This window comes from Pongo abelii, chromosome 17, assembly GCF_028885655.2.
Source record: "Pongo abelii isolate AG06213 chromosome 17, NHGRI_mPonAbe1-v2.0_pri, whole genome shotgun sequence".
NCBI lineage: Eukaryota > Metazoa > Chordata > Mammalia > Primates > Hominidae > Pongo > Pongo abelii.
This window is the reverse complement of record NC_072002.2, coordinates 24,460,021-24,466,547: the sequence shown is the minus strand read 5'-3', so window position 1 is coordinate 24,466,547 and position 6,527 is coordinate 24,460,021.

The window sequence follows — 6,527 nt, the reverse complement described above, 5'->3', positions numbered from 1 at the left end:
TACAAGGACAGTATTTTGTTATCTGCAGTTGTCTTTTCTGCTGTTTGGGAGTAAGGTACCTTTGGGAATTTAAACTGTTTGAGCTTCTTAAAATACCAGTCATTCAGTTATTGTAATACTACAACATACTGCTGTTTAGAGAGATGGAAGACTAATACATCTTCCAAGAGAGTAATTCTTTGATTGGGTTAAGTGAGATAAAACCATATATGATTAGGAGGCTAAGAGAACTGATGTGAAATTGTTTACATAATTAGCACCTTAAATACTAGCAGATTTACTTACAATCAGACATTTATTGGATGCTAACTATGTAATATTATCCCTGTCTTTCATGGAATGGAAATTAATAATATAATTTGATACCTGGATTCAGGAGAAGTTGAAGTAAGAAAGAATGCGGAAGGAGTGGCTGTTGGACGTCATGTGATTTTGTATTTCTTCCAGGACACCTTGGAGTGTCTTGAATGTGGTTTGTGGTCACTCTTGTGTTTGTAGCAGCAAGAGGGGATAGCCAGGAAGGATAAGCAAAGTCCACCCGCCGCTGTCACCCCTCGCATTGCTTTCATTCGACTCATCAAGAAAGCCTCAGTAATGACTTTAATGTGATGAGTTAAATTTAAGGACATTAAAAACGTCTTGAAGGTAAAAAGGACTGAGGCAATCACCAATTTTGAAAAAGGAAAACAAACTTTCCACTGAATTGTTTTTATTCCAACAAGGTTTTGTGCATAGAAACAACTTACATGGCTTTTAATTAATACTCAAGGACACTGAATAAAATGCCGTTAGATAATTACCTCCACTTCACAAACTTGGCTAATTAGCTCCCATATAGTTACATTACCTTTGTAGTTTTTTAATATCTGACTCTTAAATTTTTCAAAGGGCCTAATTTAAACAGCCTTAAAACTTTAAAAAATTTTTCTGACTACTTAACTCTTGTAAAGCTAGTAAATCCAACATACACATATGGTAATTTGAGGTTTCAGATTTTTAAATACTGTATGTGAAAAATTCTCAATCACAATTAAACATTGAAAATCAAAAGATTAATATGTAAGATTTTGTTAAATGTTTTAAGAACCTTAAATATAAACCTGCACAGATTATCATAATGATCATAAAATTTATTCCTAAACACAACTAGAAACTATTATCACTAAAGTTGACTTTATCAATATGAAATACTTATTTCTCTACTTAACCCAGTGGTAAGTCATTTAATTTAGCCAAATAAGAAGAACAAATTTACCTTCTTGGGAGGGCCAAAATGCTGTTGGGACCACGGCACAGTTGGAGCACGAAGACTGAGATGTGTGCCATGAGTGCTAAATTCTTGCAGGAGGTTCTGTGCATACTCAGATGAGCATGGTCGGCCTTCTTTTTTACTTTAGTTTTTGTACCATGTCAGTGGGGGACACCAGGACTGTGCCTTTCAGCTTGGAGTTCAGTTTCACAAAGCAGTGGACCATGGCATTTTAAAGTCTTCATCCTTGGGTTTATTATTATGGTTTTTTGTAACCTATTTTAACATTCTGTAGTGGGATTTGGATAGAAAGAATTCTGCAGCTACAATCAGGTTGAAGGCACTATCTTCCCCTGCTTGGTTTGGATTGAAGTATCTATTACTGTTCAGTTGATTCCCGTGTCTTTTCATGTTTCATGCATTTTAGGCCACGATTTAGTAGGCATATTGATAAATTCATAATTCAGTAGGCTTTATATTGATAAATTTAATGGAACAACCACCACTATAGATAAGATGGTCTCATTACAGGGAAGGTATGACTTCATAAAAAGTTGATTGGTCAGGACGGACTGTGTTATGCTGTAGTAATAACCCTCAGATCTCTGGTTTAACATGACAAAGGCTCGTTTCCATTCGTGCCACATGTCCACCACAGGTCAGCTCTGCCCCATGTCTGCTGCTCTCAGGGCAGAACAAGGGGCCACAGATCCCAGTGATAGGAGAAAGGAACTCAAGATGGTCTTGTACCAGCAACGTGCTGCTCATCCCAGAAGTGAGACACCTGACCTACATTCATTCACCAAATCATAAAGGGGCCAGAGCCTTTGGGCGCCTGTGGGGCAGAGGGAGAGTAGAACCAGCTATGCTAGGGATGATACAATCTACTTATATCTTAAAGCATTTGAGGTCAATCCGAAGTTATTTTTGATTAACTTTTCCTAATTCTCATTATAGGATTTTAGTAGAAAACAATATAGTCAATCCTACAGCAGTTGCTGTTATGCTGTTACACACATTCAGGGTGGCTTCACCATATTATTACATGTAGCCCTGACAGTCATTCTCTTATCCCCATTTTTCAGGTGAGTAAACAAACTCAGAGGAATTAATTTACTCTGAATGTTTCTGATGTTAATATTCCCGATAGGAGATACTGTTTGAACTGGCTTCTTGGTTTTCTGTCATTTATGTTAAATGAAAAACAACAGTAGGCCAACTTGGAGTTTGAGCTTTTAATTTGATTTTTAAATAGGAATGTGAGCATTTGGTTGTTAAAAACTAAGCAGCGTGGTTCAGACTGGCTGGTTTCCTAGCTCAGATGCTATGGCTTTCATCCTGTGGTAATCTCAGATCTCAGATTTTCCTGCACTAAGGAGTTGGAACATCCAGGAAGATTGAAATCAGGGCCTCTGTCATAGAGATTTCTTTCTCCCTTTGCTTTTTCATGTCTCATACTTAACATTTTCCATCAGATCTCAACATTTCTCTTAATCCTGATCCAAGTAGTAAACCATATTGTGGGGAACATCAGATGCAGTGCCTGGCTGGCTGGGGAGCATCCTTGCAGAAGCGGCATCGGTAAGTGAAGGTTCAGGGCCTGAGCATGTAAAGAACAGCCCGGGATTTGGACATCACTTGACTCTTACTAAAGAAATTCTTCCTTTTCCCCATGTTTAAGAATATGAACCTGGGTTAAGGCACCTTTTGTTGTAAACTATTCTAATATCTCTTAAAAAGCACGTTTGGCTTTCCTGTTGGGATTCTTCGAAGCCGATGGCAGTGGTGTTGTGTGGTGCTGGAGAGTGTGGCTCTGAGCAAGTCTGTCTGCCTTGGATTCCTGACTGCGACCGCACAGCGGGCTGTGGGGTCCAGGCAGGCTGGCTTCCTCACCTGATAACCTGGAGACAACGGTACTTGCTGACAGGGCAGTTGTGGGGTTAGAGTTCACAGGTGCAAAGCTCTTGTAAAGAGTGATTGAAAAATGGTAGACAATAAACGTTAGGATGATGGCTGAGAAAGTGAACTTAGTTCCTGTTCTGACAGTCAAACTTTCCTGATAACCAGTGCAATGCATTTCAGACTAAAGCATAAGTCATTTTAGCAGACTTCATTTGGTTTTCGACATGGCCTGATGGTGGCTGAGGACAGTCTGTGAGGAACTATCCTGTCCCCATGCCTGCGCACTCCCCAGTTGGCCACAGGATCTGCCTGTCTAGGTCTCTGCCTAGGGGCCGTTTTGCAGATTTTTGTCTAGGTCGTTCTCCACTCTGGGATGTCGCCTCGAGGCTGACATCTGCCATGCCCTAGCTTCCTCACTGGATAACCTGGGGACAACGGTACCTGCTGACAGGGCAGTTGTGGGGTTAGAGTTCACAGGTGCAAAGCTCTTGTAAAGAGCGATTGAAAAACAGTAGACAATGGCCAGGTGTGGTGGCTCACGCCTGTAATCCCAGCACTTCCGGAGGCTGAGGTGGGCGGATCACAAGGTCAGGAGTTCGAGACCAGCCTGGCCAACATAGTGAAACCCCATCTCTACTAAAAAATACAAAAAATTAGCCAGGCGTGGTGGCAGGTGCCTGTAATCCCAGCTACTTGGGAGGCTGAGGCAGGCGAACCGCTTGAACCAGGAGGTGGAGGTTGCAGTGAACCGAGACCGTGCCATTGCACTCTAGCCCGGGCAACAGTGCAAGACTCTGTCTCACCAAAAAAAAAAAAAAAAAAAGTAGACGATAAACATTAAGACTGTCCTCAGCTACTCTACCTGTAATTGCCTCCCTTCACCCCAGATTGCTCTTGCTCTTATTTGATTTGACTTTATAGCACTCTCCGGCTCTGGAAGTTGTGCTGTGTGTTGATGTGTTCGTTGTGTGTCTCCCCCATTAAAGTGTGCTCCACGAGAGCCATGGTACCCTTCCTCCCTCTTCCTAGAACAGTGCTTGGCACATATTACACTTTCAATAACTTAATAACTATATGAACAAAATCACTCAGCAAATGCCATTCTGTTTTGATTGAAATTGGCAGGCCTTTAGTAATGTGGTTCCCACTCATTTCTACTCACCAATACTTATCCAACACTTTTAAAAACAAGTAGATGCCATGCTACTCAGTTCATGAAGAATTTTATTTAACTTATGGGATTCTTTGTTTTCCCCAGCCCTCCATGCCTAGTTTAGAGACTGAACACACCCTACTAGACAGTAGGCCAAGGCACATTCAGGATTTCAACATGTGCTTTGAGAAATACGTAAGCACATGGAAATGCTTTCAGCTACCTGCCTCTCAGGGCCCAGCATGGATCTCTTCCATGATTCTTGGATGCCAACTTTTCCAAATCTCAGAGCCAAACCAAAAGCTTTTATTGCCTGAAGCTAAGATGAGATTTGGCAGTGATTTCACAGGAATGATACATGAGGTGGGCAGTGATTGGGAAAGAAGAAATTAGAAGCAAAATTGGTCTGAACTGCCCTGTTCAAATATTTGAACCTATACACAGAAATCTTGCTTCTCCTCTTTACTGAAAGTACTTCTATAGCCCTTTCTAGAGGTTGGGCTTCACAATTCAAGAAGTGGAACAATCTACACCTTACATGATTTGCACTGAAGACCTTGACGGGGACAGTCAACACTTCAATGGCTTATCTCATAGACCGCTTGTTGAATCCTATCTTTGAAAGGGTTGTGTTAAAAATTGAACTCGTGTTTCATTTTTTAAGTGTGATTTAGGTTCAGTCCTAAATAAAACAATGATACATGCTTAGTTCTGCAATAACAAAGCCAAGTGTCCTTAGCTGAAGAACCACAAAACCACCATTGCGCCTATGATTCAGGCCCATAAGTGAAGGATGGTCTTGTGCCCTAGCATCGTGACCCTGTCAGTCTTTGGGATGCTTTTGGTCATAGATTAATTGAGAACAAACCTATTTGGAACATCTCATTCTCTTGTTCATGCCTCTGGAGGCTTCATTCTCCAGAATGGGAAGCAAATCCCCCAGCCAACCCGAATGCCTCTCCTCCAGGATCTGTACAGGAGAAAGACCAGAATTTTCCAAGCATCTGGCCTTTTTTTCTGAGTGCTTGTATGTTTCTATCATTGACCTAAATGATAGGATGAAATTAGAAGTGACACCAACAAAGTTTTGGCTTATGATGAAAGAGCACTTGTTAGTATTGAAGGACTGAGTGTGCCCACACCACGATTCCTATTTTCGGAGCTGAGCATCATCTTAAATAATGTAGTGCTACGATCCTAACTGATTGATTCTCTTGACAAAAAGAGTGAGTTAATGTATCCCTGTTATCAGAGAAGAGTGGACAGTACAAGAAGAGGAAGTGAGTGGGGCAAAGTTGTTAGCATAGTCCCACTGAGACACGTGAGGCTCCTCACACCTCAGTCCTTGTTCTTCGGTGAGCATGGGCTGAGAGTCTCCATATGGACAGAGTGGCGAGCTGTGACCTCTGGCCCACAGGGACTCACTGTCCTCCAGACCCTGGCTCTGTCCCCTTCCTCTCAGCTCCTTACCTCCTCCATGTGCCTTGTAGACAGCTACAGGAGAGACAGAAAATTCACAGGCACAGATTGCTCTGATGGTCACCAGAAATTCCAGTGAGAATAGGGACAGGATGACAAAAGTTACTTGACAAGTGGAAGTCAGAGTGGTGCAGGCATCTGGAGGGAGTTCCCTGACATCTCTTAGCTGCACAGCCACCTGGTCCAGGTCATGCATGTACGTGTTCCCCAAATGAGCTGGAATGGTAGGGGTGCCAAAAGTTTCCAGAAGCTGCTGGTAATCCATCCTGGTCCGGGTGACTCCAGCCAGCAGTGACCCTGGAGTTAGGGGGTGCTCTTCAGCCAGGCTGGCTACATGATTTGCAGGGCCCAGTGCAAAATGAAAATGCAGGAAATGCAGAGACCTCCCTCTGCAGTCACTCTGTTGACCTGCCATGGTGTTTTTCGTTTGCTATTCCATGTCGTGCTTCAGGAACAGACCCGCATGGGTGCGTGGACGTGTGCCTTGTGACGCACAAGGTGTGCATCCAGCCCAACCCTCCCTGTGCCCATCTCTGATGGGGAGGGCAGCTGCACTTTCTGGGCAGGGTCGGGGAGTGGGCTGCCAATGGCCCATTATTGGGTGGACCCTGCAGGAGGATGCAGCCTCCACTGCCCCATCAAACTTAGCTTACGAAACGTAAATTCTAAGATAGTTGTTGAGAACTTCAAGACGTCCCCGCGTGCAGGGCCTTCAGAGTGTGGGCCTTGTACATTTGCACTGGC